We start from the raw sequence: 20,937 nt of genomic DNA on the forward strand, positions 1-20,937 counted from the left end.
AGTCTTCTTCCTTGTTTACAGATGACTGTGTTCTAGCTGTATCCTCACATGGCAGAAAGAAATATTTTCTTAATTTATATTTAATAACTTAATTATATTTAATTTTCTTCTTATAAGGACACTAATCCCACAGTGGGTCCCTACCTTCATGACCTCATCTAAACCTAATTACCTTCCAAGGGATCCACCTCCAAATACCATCACAACAGGAAGTTAGGGCTGCAACATATGAATTTGGGGGGACAAAAACATTTGGTCCATAACAAAGCATAATGTAAATGAACATATAGTTTTATAACTGAATGCAGAGGATAATTCTTGAGATTTAACATTTTTTAAGCATTGAGGGGAAAAAGATAATCAGACAAGGAAATGAAAGACATTGGTTTGGTCCTCGAGTTTAGTTTCCAGTTTAGTGTCCAGATGGAAAGACAGAACAATCACAGAACACAGTGTCATATGCATCCCACAATATCAATAATGTGATGATTATGATGTGGATATACTGGAGACCACTTTTGGAGTTTACCTTTGATATTTTGAGGGAATCCTTTCTAACAGCTCTCCTCTATCCCCTACACACCTTCTCCTAAAAACGAATTTCTGTGCTTACAGGAGAACATATTATCTGAATGAATTAACAAATACTTTCCAAATATTAAGGCTAAAGAGTGTTTATTTGCAGTCTTGTTTTATGTAGGTTTCAACAATTTTTGTTTATAACTTTATACAACTGCTTAATTTGACTTTTTATTACCATGTCATCCTCAGGTTCTCTTAATAATATCATAAAATATAAAACCATATTTGTGTATTAATAAAATATATTTCCCCTTTGATATTTAACATATGCTTTTTGATAGGTCTCTCATGGTATCTCTCTATGTATTTATGTTTATGAAACCTTAAAGGGAGTTTGTGTAAGAACACTTAAAATATAGACTGTCAGCAAAATTCCTCCTTCATTAACACCCTTACGAGGCAAGAGAAAACATATTATAAGTAGAGCAAGTTTAAAACCTCACATTTTGTTCATATTAGGATTTGCTTTGATTTACTTGTTTTTATTAAGTAAATGAATACAATCCAGGGATTGATGATACGCCTCTGGGTTTTCTTGATGCAAATTTATAGAATATTTAAGATGTTTAAGACCACACTTGTTTAACTAAGTATTGGATCCATCTTTGAAACCCAGTTAGCTATAAAATTTATGTGTCTCCAAACTCTATCTTCCAACACTGAGAAAATCTGAGACATGCTGTGAGCACCTTCATTTCACATGATTGGTTTGAAATGACTACTATAGGCTTCTATTAAGGGGGCATTGTGGAAAGAACAGTTTAAAGAATTATAGTGGGGGAAAGTCATTTAATTTGATACTACTACTTATTAATTGCTCTAGGTGCTGAGTGTGAAACTTAATTTGTCTTAATCAATGTGAGGTGAAGAGAGCACAAATTAATTTGACATGCAGATTTCGTGCTTTCGTAATGATGCTGAAAGTATTCTGGTCCCAAGAAAAAAGCAGTATATTTATTTCATGGGTCAGTGACTGTACTATGTCCTGTCTGTAGCAACATCGTACACATCTTTCTTAAGGCTGAACTGGGTGAAATCTCTAATCTAGTCCTATTGGTCTTCTTGATAATAAACTGATAAAGTGAAACTGACCTCTTGCCTCACAGCCGTTGTGACTAAGCATGTCATATACCACAGTGCGGGGTCAGGAAGCAACACATTGAATCTGGAGATAAACTTACAAAAAGTAACTGTACCTTACCTAGCAATAGTCCTCAAACAAAACTTTGAGCCTTTTCTCACTACTTTCTGAGTCCTTAGTGAAAGCAAAGAAATCCTTGACTTCTCCACTTCTGACATCTACAGATATGATAAGCATGTGATGAAACTGTTCCTTTTACAGTTTGAACAGCCTTGTTAAATTAGTAATTATGTGTGTGTGTGCCTGTTAAGAAAAAGTTACTGTGAACTGTGTTCAGAGCTCAGTATTTTGAAATCTGTACTCCCTTAAAACATTGCAGGTATTTTATTAATGTCTATGACTCAGTTTTCCCTTTCAGAAAAATATAGAGAGCTAAAAATAGAGGAGAGAAACAGACCTGACTAACATAATGCCTGTTCAGTTAACAGCTATTTACCATAATAGCTCTTGAGTATGTTTTACTATGTTTTCAACAAAATTTCCTTTTGTTCCAGTATGATGACTTTTCAGTTAAAGGCATACTAAATTAATATGCTATAAAAAGTGATACTTTGACATTTTAATTTCAGGCAAAGACACAGTCAATAATTTATTAGACAAAACAGTTCCTAGAAAAATAATAGAAAAAAATAATTGAATTGTGTCCCATGTCTGGATAAACCCAAAATATTTTTCTTTTGTATGTGTGCCAGTAAAAGGGATGAAGAAATAGCATCTTTTCTTTACTCTTGTATCTCTTGTGCACATGAACAATTTCAAAGTGCTCTTATGTTTGATTGTCTTTTCTGTTTTGCTGTGAATGTATTAAGTGAGGTTTGAGTGCAGGATAACCGTGAGCCACAGAGAGGGTGAAAAATTGGCGATGTGAAAATGGTGCAGTGAAAGAATGCACCATCCAAAAAAAGCCTGCATCTCATATTTTTTTCACAACTACTATCTTTTCCTTCTTAAGAATAATAAATTTATGTTGCATAACTTTTAGGTAAAATACATATTCTTTTGCAAATTGTTTTTCCTTATATAAACATATTTTATTGTCAATTGATTTTTTTCTATGTGTGAATATATTTGTGTATCTATATATATGTAATTTTTCAAAACTTTTCACTTAGTGGTGAGGTTTCCAGCAATGAATTAAGGCCCGTAAGCAAGAGATGGATGAATTTCCAAAGGTCATGGTGAAGAATATTTTTATTTCTTTTGATCTAGAATCATACTTTGATTCACAGTCTGAAACACTCTTCATGAAGAAATGAGATACTCCATCCAACTCTGCCTCCAGTATTTCCTATATAATTCTCTCAGGTGAAGTCATTTTACTTTTGTAAACCCTTTCATCCAATTCATCATCCATACCAAGATTCATAGCACCTATGAGATCTTAATTTCAGTAATTATTCAGATATTAAAAAAGTAATTATTGAACACTCTTGCTGTGTCAGTAATCACTCTAGGTGGTTGGGGATATGCTTAGTAAGTAAGACAAACAAGATCCCAGTCCTCAAGAAAGAAGAACATACCAAGTTTTAATAGGCACTAAGAACAACATGGTGGTGAGATAGAGAATAACTGTGTGAGAGAAGTTATTTCTGGTCATACTATCCTATACTTGCAAATTTCTCGCTTCTTTATTTCTATCACTTTGATCACATCAGAATTTTCATTTCACAGATATTTTCATTTTCACATAGTGTATCCCTACACCCATTATCCAGTTTCGCTTATTTTCTTATATAGTAGAGCTTCTGTAATTCAGTATGTCAACTACTTTCTAACTAACTTTTTCATTTCCCATATTTTTCTTTATTTTTCCTTTGCCCTTCTGACAACCAACCTTGGACTAAAACTATGAACTACTTTCTGGAGAAGAATTATACCATGCTGATTGACCCATTAAAATGTATTATCTCTATCTTCAGTTAGGCCTTTAGCATTTCTCAGCCATCTTTATATTTGTCTCTGATCAGCTCTTTGTTCCCATATTGCTATTGAACAACATAATTGCTTTTCTCATAATCTCTGCCCCTGCTCCTTAAAGTAACAGGTGATTTTCTTACTTCACTTAAAAAAAAAAAAAACAAAAAAACTAGATATAACATATAAACGTTCTCAGTGGTGTGCTCTTGATATCAATGACGTTTTCAATTAGTTCTCATCTTCTTTTTCCTGTCTGCCCTGCATATTTTAGAGGGAGTAATGTCCTTCCTTCAGTTTACTTATACTATATCCATATATCCTTCTTTCTTTCCATGGGCATTTCCCCATCCATAATGCAACTTTTTCTTCTAAGCAAGTACACATGCTTATACCACTCTGGAGAAAAAAATAATAATGATAATGAAATTCTCAACATTTAGTCCTCTTTCATTTTGGTGTTTTTCCTTCTTAATTTCTCCTTTGAATTAAATGTAATTGGGAAGAGTGTTTATTGAGTGACCTTAAAGCTTGAGGCTATGGGATGCTGCAAGCCAGATAATTCTTTGGTCACTGTAGGGTGGAGTCTGTCAGGCTGACCAGAAACTTGTGTCCGCTGGCCAGCACCCATCTCCCCTGGGCAATGCTAGAGGAAAACAGAGTAACCCTTACTGTTTGGCTGAACCTTTTAGAACCTCACCCTTCAGATAGCATAAGCCTGCATAGTTTGAAACCTCACTAAACTAACTTGGGTATTACTAAATGTCCAGACTCATATTTATAGATAATTACCTTATTTTCATTTATAAATTCCTATATTTCTGCATAAAAATTATTATGTTGATACTTTAAGCTCTAGGTTTTGTATTTTTTTTTAACAGCTATGTAATGTAAGATTAGACAGTATTCAAATACTTATTTACTAAATTTACTGATGGTGGACATTTAGGATATCTCTCTTTTTTTTTTTTTGGAATGAAAAACCACTCAGTTATAAAGATTCTTATTCATGAATTCTTGTATTAAATATCTGCTTTCACTGTAGAATTTCATTTGTTTATGTTTATTTCATTTGCCAGTCTGTATTTTCCCTTCAGCTACTTTCAAATTTTGTCATTGTCTTTGGTTTCTGTAGTTATATTAATATCTGTCTAGGTATCTATCCTGCTGCATGTTTGTTTCTCAAATCTAAAAATTCATGTGTTTCTTCAATTATGGAAAATTCTTAGCCATTATGTCTACAAATAATTTTTTATCTCAGCCTTTTAGTTCTCCAGAATCTCTCTTTAGACCTTATTCTGTTTTTCATGTTTCTTAATCTCTCTTTAATTTGGTTAGTTTATATCTTAATGTTAGAGTCTAGAGTTCTTTATATTTTTACTTATCTCTAATCTGCTGTTTCACCCAGCTATCCAGTTTAAAAAGTTTAAAGCAGTGTTTCTCGTGTCTAGATTTTTATTTTGCTTCTGAAACTTCTAAAACTAATGGTACTCTATCTCCATATCTTCCTGCTCTAAACCATGAACTTTCTTGATTTGGGGAAATATATCTTTATTTTATAAAGCTCTATATATTTTATATAGCTTTGATTATTTTCTCCCTTGCACTCTCTCTTCATCACAGATGACAGGTGGAATTTCTGGAACTAATCTCTGTGAATCTCAATTTGGTTTTTTTAGTTATGTTAATCATTTTGGTTTTTTTCATCTTATTTTTCCAGAGACTGCCCTTTAAATGTTATAATTTACTAATATTTTTCAGCTAATTCCTAAGGTATTTATATGCAAATAACTTTGTTTTTAGTTCTAAAGTCCATAATCTTTTTTTTAAATAACTACAGTGTCATGGATTTAATATTCTTTTTAACCCACTAGATGTATTATTTACAGGTTTTACATTTTTGTTATTGTTCTAATAACTGTTTTCTCTGTTAGCTCTTCTGATTATTGAGTTTGGTGTTCCTCTAATAATATTTTTAAAACTTTGCTTATATGCTCCTCTTTGTTTTTGAGTTTTCCCCTAGTTATTTTCTGACGCTCTACTAGTTTCTCAAATCCTTACTCAGTGGGTCATGAATAATGGTGAGATGTGCTACCAGACACTAGAATTTTGACTTCTGGGTATTAGACCTCATTGCTTTTCCAGAGTCTTGCCATTGGCCTGTCACTTCAATGAAAATTGCTATCACTATTGCTCCAGTGCAAGGGCAAGTGATTCTCTTGCCAACCCTTAAGTACAGTGTTCAGAAAGGGGCTGACCTACACAGCTGATAGGGCTTTCTCAAACTCTCTAGTCTTCTGATAGTACTTTGCTTATTTGTATTTCAAGGATATTACAGCTCTTTTTATTTTTTACAAAAAAATTATGTACTTTGAAGCTAGAGATTTAAGACTATGAGTTATGCTTTTGTAATCATTTTGCCATTTTAATCTGTTCTCTTATTGTGTTTTCATCACAATATCATTAAGAATAATTAAACAATCCTTTTTTTCTTTAACACAATTGAATTTTCTGATGCTAAGTCCTCTTAAATTGTCTGCTAATTTCCAAAGCTTCTTTACCCCTTGTTTCCTTTCTTTGACTCATGTGACTTTTGAGTTCTCCTTCCCTAATTTTTTTTTAGTTGGTTTGTTTATATGTTTTACTTCACTTCTGACACAATTCTCTCTCTCTCTCTCTCTTTTTTTTTCTTTTTTTGCCTTCTAGTCATTTTTATTTTTATTTTACTTTTTTTTGGTCATGTGAAAAGCTTGAACATATTTACTGTATACAGTTCAATTAGTTTGGGGTAAGTATACACCCATGAAAACAGCACCACCATGAGGGCCACAGATATATCCATCAACTCCCAAAGTTTCCTCCCAACCCCTTTATTATTATTATTATTATTAATTTTTTTCTTTGGAAATAACAGTTAATATAAGGTCTACCTTCTTAGAAAAATTTAAGTATATAATACAGTATTGTTAGCTGTAGGCACTATGCTATCCATTAGATCTTCACACTTGAAGATTTATATATTTGCATAACTGAAACTCTCCATATCAAAAGGGAAGATGTAAAATTGTCTCTTTTTGCAGCTGACATAGTCATATATAGAGAATCCTAAATACTCTACTAAAAAACTCTTTGAACTGATAAATGAATTTAGGAAAGTTAGAAGATACAATCAACATACAAAAATCAGTTGTGATTCTGTATACTAACCATGGACTATCTGCAAAAACATATTAAGAAAAGAATCCCATTTACAGTAGCATCAAAAATAATAAAATACCTAGGAACAAATTTAACCAAGAAGATGAAAGATCGGTACACTGAAAACTATAAAACTATGATGAAAGAAATTGAAGACAGAAATAAATGGAAAGACACCCCATGGTCCTGGATTTGAAGAATTAATATTGTTAAAATATCCATACTAACCAAAGTGATCTACAGATTGAATCCCTATCAAAATTCCAATGGCATTTTTTCAGAGATACAGAAAAAAAAAAATTCCTAAAATTCATGTGGAATTACAAAAGACCCTGAGTAGGAAAAGCAAGCTTAAGCAAAAATAACAAAGCTGGAGATATCACACTTCCCGATTCAAATTATATTAAAAGCTATAGCAATGAAAAGTGTATGGTACTGGCTTAAAAGTTGACATATAAACTAATGGAATAGAATAGAGAGCACAGAAATAAACCCATACATGTACAGTCAACTAACTTTTGACAAGGGCTCCAAGAATACAAGGTGGGGAAAGGATAGTTTGTTCAAGAAATAGTGTTGGGAAAACTGGATATCCATTTGCAAGAGAATGAAATTGGACACATATCTTATACCATGCAAAAATCAAGTCAAAATGAATTAAAGACTTAAACGTAAGACCTGAAACCACAAAACTCCTAGAAGAAAACATAGGGGAAAAACTCCTAGACATTGGTTTTGGCAATGATTTTTTTTGAATATGACACCAAAAGCACAGGTAACAAACACAAAAATAAAAAGTGGGACTACATCAAACTAAAAAATTTCTTCACAGCAAAGAAAACAATCAACAAAATGAAGAGGCAGTCTACATAATGGGAGAAAATATTTGCAAACCATATATCTTATAAGGAGTTAATATCTAAAATATATGAGAAACTCCTACAACTCAATAGCAAAAAAAAAAAAAAAAAAGCACCTGATAAAAATTGGGCAAAGGTCTTAAACAGACATCTCTCCAAAGAAGATGTACAAATGGTCAATAGGCATATGAAAATATGTTCAACATCAGTAATTATTAGGAAAATGCAAATCAAAACCACAATGAGATATCACCTCATACTTTTTAAAATGCCTGTTATTAAAAATACAGCTACAAGTGTTAGTGTTGGAGAGGATGCGGAGCAGAAAGAACCATGGTATGTGCTGTTGATAGGAATGTGAATTGGTACAGCCATTATGAAAGACAGTCTGGAGGTTCCTCAAAAAATGAAAAATTGAACTGTCATATGATTCAGCAACCTCACTTCTGGGTATGTATGTAAAGGATATGAAATCAGGATCCTGCAGGTAATATCTGCACCCCCGTGTTCATTGCAGCACTGTTCACAATAGCCAAGATAGGGAAACAACCTACATTTCCGTCAATGGATGAATGGATAAAGAAGATGTGATATATACCAGGGAATATTAGCCTTAAAAAGAGAAAGGAAATCCTGCCATTTGAGACAACATGGATGCACCCGGAGAACATTATGCCAAGTGAAATAAGGCAGACACAGAGAGTCAAATACTGTATGATCTCATTTATGTGTGGAATCTAAAATAGTCAAGTTCATAGAAGCAGAGAACAGAATGGTTCTTTCCAGGATTTCGTGGGGGCAGGGTGGGAAGATGATAGTCAAAGGATACAAAGTGATACAACTCTTCTGAATCACCTAATTTTTTCTCAGAAGTTTTCCTCATCATTTTTCTCCATGTTAATAAATGATAAAAATACCCAGAGTTTTGTTCCTCAGTTGGTCATCATTGTTTTTCATATTTAACAACCATCCATGATAATTTGCTCAATATAAATGAATTACCACCTAAACCTAGATCTTATTATCTAGTACATCTTCAACTCAGTATATACTCTAAATTATTACCCATTAATCTTGTGAATTTGTTTTAAATATATGATCACATGACAACTTTGCAATTTCTAAACTTCTTACTTTAGATTCTGAGATTGTGAGAATTCCTCTATAAATACTAATAACAAAGCAACAGAAACAAAATACCTGTAATAAAAACATGTTGTTATAACAGTTAATGTCTGAGGAGTTCATGAGATCTGAGTAATTGAAATTGCTCTAATATTATTTCAGACATAAAACACCTGCAAAAACCATGGTTATCAAAAATAAATATTATTCTAAATAAAAAAGGCCATGCCATATTTTGTCCAACTATTTGAATTTTACCTGAAGGAAACATTAACTTGGAGGGACTGGTATAATATAGGTACTATGCCAGGTATGTATGACAGATTATACCTTGCTGATGGCTCTCATCCAAAATGGCATCCAAAATATTCATCACTAATGGCCATGTATTCCTTGCATACAATTCTGGCAACTGAGTAGAATACTCTGTGTGGGGCTTTCAGAAACAGAATATTTACATTCTTGATATGAGGGACACTCTTCTTTCATTTCTGAGTCTCTGTGGTTTTCTGTTCTCTGTCATCATAAGCTGTTTGCAATTTCTTTGGGCATCGAGCCATTCTGGTGTGGTGTATAATCTGTTTTGTTCAGCGGTTTCTCATCATGCAAAGATGAAATGCCTTTTTAAATCAATCATTTAAATTATTGTTTTCCTCTGGTGATGGATTTTTGCAGCTTCTGTATTTACTTTATTACTTGTGGCTAAGGCATGTTTTCTCATCAGGAGCCCATCAGAGGTTTGCATTTAGTATTACTTCACCATCATTCAGCACTACATTCTCAACAATATCTCTACTCAAAGCGAGGCAAGGAGTCTGTGGGTTAAATAGTTTCAGTGAAATAACTCCTGCCTTCCTCATAGCCTCAGCCTGCCCTGCAAATTATTTTAGGCTGCTACTACCTATATTAACACAGTTAATTTATTTCCTGTGTCCTATATTTTATATGGTTATGTTTTTGCCTTGAACAGAAAGAAAGAAGCTATAAAGTAACATTAACAGTTTTCTTCCCATCTTTTCTTTCCAAACTCAAATATGGATATAAATTTTTTGTGGACAGCTAAACTTATCCCTGAAGATTTAAGTGAGTGAATAAACTATAGCCAAACTTTTGGAAATTTCTCTAAATCAACTGAGGATCTTATATCATTCACCAAAAAAAAAAAAAAAAAAAAAGGAAAGAAAGAAACCATAAAAATTTTGAGATATATTCTTAATAGCTGTATTTCTTCTAAACTTTCTGCTTAGTTAATTTCAATGGACCCGTATTTCTTCATTCATTCATAAAGTTAAATAATTGGAAAGAAGTTTTAAGTGCTTTTAAATCCCATCCCCATTCTTCAGATAGAACCACTTGGAAATTGTCGTGGAAGATAAAAATCTGTCCTGTTTGTTAAGATACTCAGAGGTGAAAAGTCCACTTCCTTCTTTAATAATTATTCTATATGTCTCATCTCTTACTGTCAATATTTTCTAAGGCCTAACTAAAATTCTGATAATTGAAGTTTATGTCACTTGTTCATTCAGAAGCAAATATAACAATTTTTTTTTCAGCAAGTCACAGTGCTAGTGTTTGTAAAATATGTGTATTTCAGTCAGACACTGATCTTGCCATTATAAAAGGTTTTAGCCTTCTAAAATAAATAAGCTAAGTAATTAAACAACTGTGGAAACTAATGACAAAAAATATGCACATAGTGGCATTATTGTTCATAGAAATGTTCAGTTCCTTTCAGTTGGAAGGACAAGGACACACTCTTGTGAAGAGTTGAGTTGAAGATGTGTCAGTGCTTGAAGAAGAGTTATATGAAACCCAGGGCATTAGGAAGTATTAGTTAAGATCTAAGATGCCAGAAGAAAGAAGTTGGAGTTTATTCTGGTAGGAGCAGAGCAAAAGCTTATTTGAATCCGAGTTCTGTTTTATGGCTTCAGGCAATCTACAGAAACATCTCTAAGCCTCAGTTTCTCATCTATGATCTAATGATAATAACATAGATTTCAACATATTTGTGAGGATAAAGTGAGATAGAATGTTCAAAGTGTTTATTACAGTTTTTGACACATAGAAAGTGATCAGTAAAAGAAAAGAAAGCTGATATCAATAATGATGACATTATAATAATATTTTATGGTGGCAGTAGGAAACCATCAAGAAATTTTGAGCAGTGAGTGTGATTATAGCCATATTTCAAGAAAATTAATCCAACAGTAGTATGTAAATGTAACTAAACAGTGCAGATACAGGAAGTAAGGAGCTTAGTTTTATAAAAAATAGATATTTAAAGGCTCAATGAAGGATAGTGACAGTAATGAAGATGGATATGGGGAAGATTATGGAGACAATATTAAATCAAGGAGAAAAGTTTTTCATTCTAAGTATAGTGAAGTTTTATATATTTAATTAGTTTTTATTTTTTTAAAAATCCAATTCCTTTTGCTTACTGCTTATATTTTATAAACTATTTGGTCACCCCTGAAACTTGCCCTGTCTCGCTTGTGCTGTGGATTAAGTAATTAAAACCTTCATCTCAATCAATTTTCATAAAGCTTTTCCAAAGTTGGCAGTTGGCAGTTCCTATCAATTGAATAATTGAATTTCACAAAATTTAATTTAGGACACATATTAACTAGTAAATAGATCATAATAAATTATAACTTTACTTTCCTATAATTCCTTCAAGAAATAGTCATTTCTAGCACCTGAATGGAAGGAAGAATTTCTTCTGGGAAATTCCTCTACAACAGAGTAGTGTAAACTTCATTGAATTTTGGTAAATGTATTTCATAGCAGTTGAGAATTTATCCTCAGGTATCAAAAGGACTTATGTTTAATTCAAACACCGTCATTTACTTGAGCAAATTTACTTTTTTATTTAAGTCGTAGCTTATTTATCCGTAAGTTAGAGGTAATGAGAGTACTCAACTCATAAGGTTGTTGTGAGGATAAAATAAAATATATATTTATCATCATTGCCTGGTACTCAAGTACGCAATAGTATAATTCCCATTATTATCATTAACATTAAGCTTCAAAGGATGATAGATACTCTCCATTTGTTGGCCCTGAATTGTTCATGGTCCTATTTTGCTCCATTTACTTTAATTCTTAACCACCAATTTATAAACGAATGAGAAATAAACTAGTTTTGTATTATCAAGTTTGTTTCTAAAAGGCTCAACATTAATATGTTATGTGTTGTCAAGATCCAAGATTGTTGAAGAATTGCAAAGATATTCAGAGTTCATGAATCAAATTTCTTCCATATTGGTGACAAGAAGGGAGTTAACCTCCAAATAATCTTGGATTCCATGGTAAAGAAATTGAGTTTAAAGACATGATCTCAGTTGATTTTGGACTCAACTCCTATTCTGCTTCCTGAGGGCAAATATGAAATCATTGTTATTGTTTTGAAATCTGTTGCTTTTCTTCCTCCTCTGACTGCTTAAATCTTACTACTAGTTTGGCTTTTAGTTAATCTCTCAAGAAATCTTGTTCCCAATTTATGCAAATAATAAAAGAGAAATAAGGCAGGAGGAACCCTCAAACAGATCTGTATCTAAACAGCATCAGACAGATGTCAGAGACTGCGTAAGTTCCTTTGGTGGTCTGCTGTTGTGCTTATATTCCCTTATTTTCTGAAAGTAATGTCTGTCCTTGATCTCTCTGGCTGAACTTTAAGCTGATTTAATCTTGTTCTTTCCACTGTAGAGATCAAGAACATCTGGTTACCATCTCCTCCTTACTAATCTTTTACACATTTGAAAACTATTAATATATTATCACTAAATTTTTTCTCCTGCAAGCTAAATTATTTCAATTTCTTTAATCTTATCATTACTCAAAAGACCTGTTTGCCAACTCCTTAATCATTTGTGTGGCTTGTGTATAGCCTCTTGTTTACTTCTCCAAGCTCACTCAAAATTAGTAACTTTGAAAAGACAGGATTTTCTGAAGATGATAGGCATCATTCATGAACAGGTGGAGAAATTATGCTTTCCAGAGTTTATGCTCTGGAAAAATTTTAAACTGTGACCTAAAATATGCTATATCACTTCTAGGACAATTCTTTCCAGCATGAGCTTAAAAAAAACTCCCTACTTCTATTATTTGTCCTCTCCCTCTAAATTCCATAAACTGCAATCCATACAGTCTTCAGACTGAATTGCACACTTAGAGGAAAAACTGTTTTAGCTAGAAATTTAAGATGTTTATATCAAATTATAAGTTTCATAATAACCCTAGAGTAAGAAATAGAAAAGACCGTTAAGTGAAATTTTGGGTTAAAAAAAATCATATATTAAGTGCAGAATCATTTATGAGTAAATCTCTCTGTTCTGTTCCCCCAAAGTCTCACCTTTAAAATTTTTCACAGAAGCTTGTGCTTTATATTTATGGAATTTATCACAGTTTGGAACGTTCTATTTCTTTATGTGGTTAACATCTAGCCTCCCACCATACTTTAAGCTCCATGAGGGAAGGAGTCTTGGCTATTTTTCTCAAACTTGTATCTGTGGTGTTTAACATGTAGTAGATAATCTAGATATATTTGTTGATTGCGTAAATGAGTGATGTGTTATTTGTGGTTGTACCTGAAGAGATGTACAACTGCTATTTTCCTATTAAGTCTGAAACCATTTTATTTATTCCATTAAGGTACATGATTATTAAAAGGAAACAGTCTAGGAGAAGATAATATGTCATTATTGAAAGTAAACATATTAACCCAAATTTATTGACCCATTCTTAAGAAGAAAGCAAAGACCTAAAAAAAAAAAGGGAGATAGCAGAGGTCAGTTCTGGTGAGTGTGAGGTGGGAAAAGTAGATGAGAAATCAGTGGTCTTTTGCTACTTTAGTTGGAATCTGTAGCAGGAAGACCTAGATAGCAAGATACGTCTTCTGTGAAATGTCTTCTCTCTTTGGAATAAATTGGTCTCGAGAGTTTTAGGGGTGGGGAGAGCACTATATGGCTGGGTAAAACTTTAGTAAAATAAATACTATAAAAGTGAATGGCTTTTTATCAAACAGTCAACATCAGGACTTTTAAAATAACCTCTCTATAATAATTTATCTGCTTGTAGCAAATTTTCTATGATAAATATGCAAATAAAATATTCTCAGTCTCTATCAGTACAGGATAATTCGCTTCACTTTCTAATCTTTTAGAGGAAGCCTATACATTTTGTTTACTTCTTGTTTCTGCAAGCTAGAAATGTAATTTCCAGCAATATTCTTATAATATATTAGCATAAATATACTATAACTATTTTGAAAAATAAGAAATAGTAATAAAAATAATCTAAAATTTACTAGATTCTAGATTTCCTAATCTTCATGCAACTCAAAAGAATTTACTATATCTATAAAATATAAATTCTTATTAAAAATACATTTACATAAAATACAATATGTCATGGAAATGATATGTGAAAATGGTATAGTACTAGACTAAGAAGTAGAAAATGAGTTTGGTCAAGGCTGTGTCACTGATGCTTTGTAGAGTTGAACACATCTCTGACCTTTCCTATGTTTTAAATCAGGAAACTGGTTTTCCTGATTTGAAATCAGTTTCAAATCAAAAAACTGATCTTACAAATACTTTAAAACTTTCACAGGCTGGAAAATGTGTAATCTTTACTTTTCTCTGTCCTTTAACACCTGTGTAAAATGGCATCCTGTTCAGGTATGGAAATATCTCCTCTACTGTTTCCTTATCTCTATCAGTACACAAATACAGGCTCTCGTTACATTTTATATGAGATGGCAACATTGTTCTAGGTCATTCGCCTGCCTCCTTCCATGATCACCTCTCTTTTTTCCATATCACTGCTGCCAAACTCAGTTTTATGAAGCACTGGTTCTCTTCCCAATTGCCTTGTTAAGGAACTTCTAATAGTTCATTACTACCTATTGATGCCGGGAGCTCGGCCTCTGTGCACCAGTGCCGAATCAAATCTTGGAGACAGTTTGGGTGAAGTAGAAAAGAATAGTTTTATTGCCTTTCCAGGCAAAGAGGGACACAGCGGGATCCTGCCCTTGAAAACTGTGTGTCCCAAACTGGGAGGATTTAGTGAGGAGTTTTATAGCAATAGTTCAAGGGTGGCGTTGCTGATAAGATTAGGGTACGTGCAGGCCAATGCTCCTCTAACCTGGTCTCAGGTAATCTTCTTGATGAGGCTTCTCTGGTTCCTTTAGTCTGGCCTCAGGTGGTCTTCTCTGGTATAAAGGATGCTGACATGTTCCATTTGCTGGGTTTTAATTCTATAAAGGGCTTAAAGACATTGCTATGTGTATCCCTTGAGTTGGAACCAGTACCCTGCCCCAAGGCTGCACTATTGTTTCTTGGCTGTTCCTACCTTGACTCTGCATCCCTTCCCTTCCCCAGATTAGCAACTGTTCGAATCTGCCCTTTGGAACTCAGGGGAGGTCATGAAGGCTGGAGGCTGTTCCCTACAAGAAATGGGGGACACTGAAAGGCTTTTGTGCCCAGGAACCCCACAGGGTCCTGCTTGGTTTCACCATCACATTGCATTTTTTTTTTTTTTGAAACTTTTGGACCTATCTTAAGCAGATACTGCATGTTGCTTTCTGAATGTACATTTTCCCCTTATTCCTTCTTCTCTGATGCATAAGTATGCCACTGTAGACTGTTAAAAATAAAATAGAACATGTTTTCCCAGGTCCCTTGTACATGGAGGTGACCATATGACATAACTGGATAATGAGAGGTGAGTTTAGGGAAGCTTTCAGGAAGGTAGGTTTCTCTTTGCCTTTCATCTGTCTGGAACACAGATAGTCTGCTGGCAGTGCAGGAACTAAGTTGTAACCAGCAGGCTAAAGATGGTAAAACTGGTAGAACAGAAAGAGAGAAGGATCCAGGATGTAATAGTGCCTTAGAGCTTCCATGCTATCCCCAAGCTGTCTACCTCTAGATTGCTTGTTTCATGGGAAAAATAATCCCTCTTTTGGTTAAGCCACTGCTATCAAGTCTCTGTTACACACAACTGAGCATAATAATAAACTGATATATGCTCCTGACCCAAGTCTCACCTTTTCTGTGAAGCCGCCTCTAACAAACCAACCAGTCTTTGATTTCTGCAGCACATATGCTTTCTACTACACTACATTAAACCGTTATTTGTTCTGTAATTTTGTTTACTTGTAATTTTGTTAACTTTAACACTCTGCTAGATTGTACGTTCTTTAAGGGCTGGGGCTATTCCCAAATTTATTAGAATATAAATTCCTGAGAGGCAGAGGCAAATTTTACATCCAAATCTATTCACCACATTTCTCTTCCTTCAGCACCACTTGTATATCATAAGTACTCAAAATAGACTTTGGGTATATATGCATATATATATATATATATATATTATATATATATATATGAGATTTTAATTAAATCAGTGATTAATGCTTAATGATATTTATTCTAAATTTATTTCTTTAATCAAGAAATTTATTGTTTAGCCATATCCGTTATTAGGGATGTTCTCACTCCAAAATGTGTAGCAGATAATTAAAATAAAACAAATCTAGTATGCTCAATTTTTTTTTCCCCTCTTGTAATTGTATAGGAATTTTGTGAGGAATTATAGATGAAGTTGAAAACAAAATTAACCTCTGTGTCTGGTTATTGCCCAAAGTCAGGTAAAACATAATGCAAAAATAATAAATTAACATGTTTGTTTATACTTCTATCCCCAATCAATTACCTTTGAATAAAGGGATACTTAAAGTACAAACCTTTGAAGAGTGAAACAGCTGCAACTTAAAGATTTTCTGACAGTCTTAAATCTTTCTAATAAAGAATCTTGTGTATTATTTTAAAACTCTAATCACTCTCTCCTAGGTCTGGGTGAACAGATTGTGTTAGTATTAAAATCACAGCAGTCATTCTAACATAAAAATCACCAAGGGAAAAATGAAGATATGAATGCAATAGGATTTTTTCACACTCTATAAAGTTTTCCTCTTGTTAAGCTTTAAAGATTTTCTAGTGTGTGCCCATATTAGCACTATTTCTAAAATATCTGACAGTTGTTACACTGCCTATAATAAATGAACTAGTATTGACGATAAAGAATGTGCCTACACTAGCCATTTAAAATGAAGTACTTTGGAGAAAGTGGAATTGCTTCCTTCCTAAGAAAGCCTTTACAGGCTATATAGGCACCTACTGTTTTATGTGCTTTGTATTGTGCAAGTTTGGAATATGTTTTTTCTGTTCAGTCCTCTTAATTTTACAAAGCACACTCCTGCTCTTGTTGGAAGAGAGTGGTCTGAAGTCTGTGGCAGTGCTGACGTAAGCTTGGGCTTATGTTAGCCCATAACATAAGGCCCAAGGATCACACTACTTGGGCCTTACTTGGTTTCCTGACTAATCACCTGTGAATGCCCACTCACATATCTCTCCCCTACACTCACCATCTTCTCTACCTCACCTTTCATGTTTTGTGCTGGATTAGGCCCATGCTATAAAGTTTATATTGTTACATTATTAGCTTGACGTGTAAACTTGAATCTTTCTGGAAAAAGGTCTTTCGGGTGCTATGGGTGGGTAGTGAACCAGGACATTATGAGAACTTTTCCCTGGCACAGTATACCAAAGGCAAATGGAGGCAAAGATGTAATGTAGATCCTTCCCTCCTAAAGCTGGTTGTCTGTGGCAGTTCCATGACTCCATGGCTTCATGGTCTCTATGAAGACCAGGAGGCAGAAATGTCCAGATGAGCCTCATCAATTTGTACAGCAGCTCTGATTGGCTGAAGCTTCTTATTAAGTGTCTTTGCTTTGGAGTAGTGAAATGAATCATTCATCTATTACTTCAGAGTTTAAGCTGTACCCCTTTTAAAGCGATCTGCTCCTCCATAATTAAAAAAGGAAACCTTGTATTAATACTATAAAGAGTACGAGTTTAGGAAATAAAGTAATCTTTAGGCTAATTACATTTCCTAAATCTAAAATACTCAAAGGTCCATGTGATTTTTACTCTTTACCTTGGCCTTTGGTGATCAGTAAGACGTCATTAAGAATCTCATAGCAAGTGATACTCACAGGTCCTTATAGAATTAAGAGGATTTGGGCCATTAGGAAGTTCTGACCATAAAACCCAGATTCAGATGCAGAACTCCAATCCTTGAAGTGACCTCATTCAGAAAACAAATACTCCATCCCAGAAAGACTTGTTATATGGTGGGTTATCAGGTCAGATACTCAGGTACGAGAACTTGACACACCAGAAGGGTTTTTTTTTTTTTTTTTTTTTTTCAATGTGTGCCCAGAGCTTAAAGTTAGGGTCAGATTAGCCCCAAGGAAGCTTCAGTTTTGAAACAAAGCTAAATAAATTCATCCATATTATAAACATGACTGACTTGTGAGTATATATTTGGGATCAAGGTGATGAGTGATTCAGTGGCTAAAACTAGGTGTATATATGTATGTGTTTATGTCCATGTGTTGAAATACTGCACATGCTTAGGCTTTTGACAGCTTCTACTCCCCACCAAATATTCAACTTGGATAATAGAGGTATATTTTTCAAAGATATTTACATTTTGCCTATCTACTTGATAGCATTGTATTTGGAAACGACATTATTTTCTGAAAATACAGACTACTTGTGTGAAACTCATAAGTTTTCCTCTAATTTTTAAGTGTATATAAATCATTATTATTATCTCTAAAAGGTGGTTCTCAGGGTCAAATTCTGCCAGGAGAACAGCAACAGAGATAGAGTGCATGGTAAATACAGCTGCAATCCTAAAACTGCACAGATCTTTAATGCTTTCCTTTGCAATTTTTGTTGGTGACCAGTGTTGAGGGAAAGTGATTGCTTTCTTTCTTTAATCAGTTTCTATTTGTGTGGTAAACTTTGCTTTCTTATCTTTCCTAATTTACTAGCCACAATGAGGTTAGCTTACTTGCTGATGATTGCACAATTTTCTTACTTCCTATAATGCTCTCTATGATAACAAGGGTAATCATGAAGATCTGAAGGTGCTTTCTGTGATTTAAAAAGAAAACCAAATCGTTAGTTGTTCTGTTAATTGAGGGCTTTGCAACTAATTTTCTCCTACTTTACTTCTTCTGTATCCATGAAGTCTATACAATGCCATCCTTATGGGTTTAAAGTTTTAAAATTTTATTTGTTTTACACATGAGACTCATCACTAAATTGTAAACATCTCAAGGTAAAAATTAATGTTTTTGGTGTGAGGGGGTAAGTAAGTGAATAAGATTTTATCCACATACCATGGTGTTTTAAGACCTAAGTCTAACCCTCTCAGAAGCAAGTAAATGGGAGGATACTGAAAGGTTCTGAGAAATCAAAAGTTAAATAAACGGTTGTTATTTCATTGTTCACTGCTGTTTGCTAATCCCACTGTCTGTGACTGAAATATCAGTCAAAAAGCATCTCCTGAGGACAAATCTAGTTGTCGTATTTCTATATCCATGGATAGAATGTGGACCTGTTCACTACCTGCATGTTGACTTTAAATATAAATTGTCTCTCTGAAAATCAAATAAAAACAATGATGACTTGTCACTTTTGTTTTTCTAGCAAATTAGGAAAACTAAAAAGAAAATTTTATTGACATTTATTTTTGAAAAGAGTGGGGAGCAATAGGTACTCCAGTATAGTTTTGATAGGTGTATATATTGGAACAATATTTTAGAAGTTAGTTTTTATCTATAAAAATTTCCCAAACTTTATTACCCAATAATCTTAAGAAACCGTTCTACAAAAATAATAACATGAAAAATAGAAAAAGTAGAAAAATATGTGCTGTAGCATTTGTTGTAGTCTTGATTTTCATACAAATTGGAATCTGTCTAAATTGACTTTAGTAGGAAATTGGTTGAATAAAGTATGAACATACATGCAATGTACTATATCAATTAAAAGGAATGAATCTATGTATATACACTAATTTAAAAAGGTGTACACGAAAGATTTTAGCTTTAAAAAGCATCAGGAATAGTTTGATTTCATTGTGTTGAAAAACTTTGAAAAAATATATGTATACATACACAAATTTGTGTATATCTGACTTATTTATAAAATACAAGAAATATGAATTTTGCAGGCCTAGAGAGAAATATGGAATAATGTATATCAAAAACTTAGAAATTATTCCTTTGGTGGAGAAACACCAAGGCAAATTTCATTTACTTCTTTTATTTACAATGAATAATTTTTACTTTTGGAGGCATTTTAATGTGTGTGTGTGGGGGGAGGTTCATTTTCAAGTAATAATAATAATAAAAAAATACCACCAATTTTGTACTCCTTAAAAATCAGGTAAACATATCTCTCTTTCACTATTTTTATGAGCAAAAGCAATTACATATGTAAAAGGCATGGCATATATTTGGCTTTCAAATTCACAAATGCATTGTTATCAAGCTGTTGTGCTCAACTACTGTGATGAGGACAATCTTATAATCAGTTTGCTGTTCAAACAATTCACAATTATTGTCAAATACCCACAGCACAAAATTCTTTTGTAATTCTTAAGATGATTATTAGAACCTTCCCTCATCTTTCTCAGGATTTTAGGAGTTTATAAAATCTATAGTTCTGAGATTGTGTGTTGAGCCTATACTGGAGAATAATCATGCATCTATTCTGCCCTTTGACCTCCTGATTCCCACTGGCAACCTTAATATACACTTCTAAGAGTATCTGTTAACTATTACAAATTCAGTTGACTTTAGCTATATCCAATTTGTAAGAATTGCTTAGTGAAATCTCAAGGCTCTGTTTTTCTTGAACTTCATCTCTCACAGAACTCAAGTGCTCACCAAATACTCATTGCATTTATTCAATCAGTTGTTTCTACAATCATTCATTTTGTCATTCAAATCTTTATTTCTTCACCATTGAAAGATAAGACATAATTGCAAAATTATACTGGGAAGAGGATGATAACAGAATCAAAATATATTTCAGAGATGAGAAAATCAAGGTAAAGAAAAATTGAGAGACTAAACTCAAGATATGTGATCTATTTTGATATAAACGTCACATTTTCTCAGTATTAATATGCTTTTGAAAAGTTGTCACAATTGCATTTAGTATAATACACATTAAAGATCAATTAATTCAGCTT

This window comes from Balaenoptera acutorostrata, chromosome 3 (assembly GCF_949987535.1).
Source record: "Balaenoptera acutorostrata chromosome 3, mBalAcu1.1, whole genome shotgun sequence".
NCBI classification, from domain to species: domain Eukaryota; kingdom Metazoa; phylum Chordata; class Mammalia; order Artiodactyla; family Balaenopteridae; genus Balaenoptera; species Balaenoptera acutorostrata.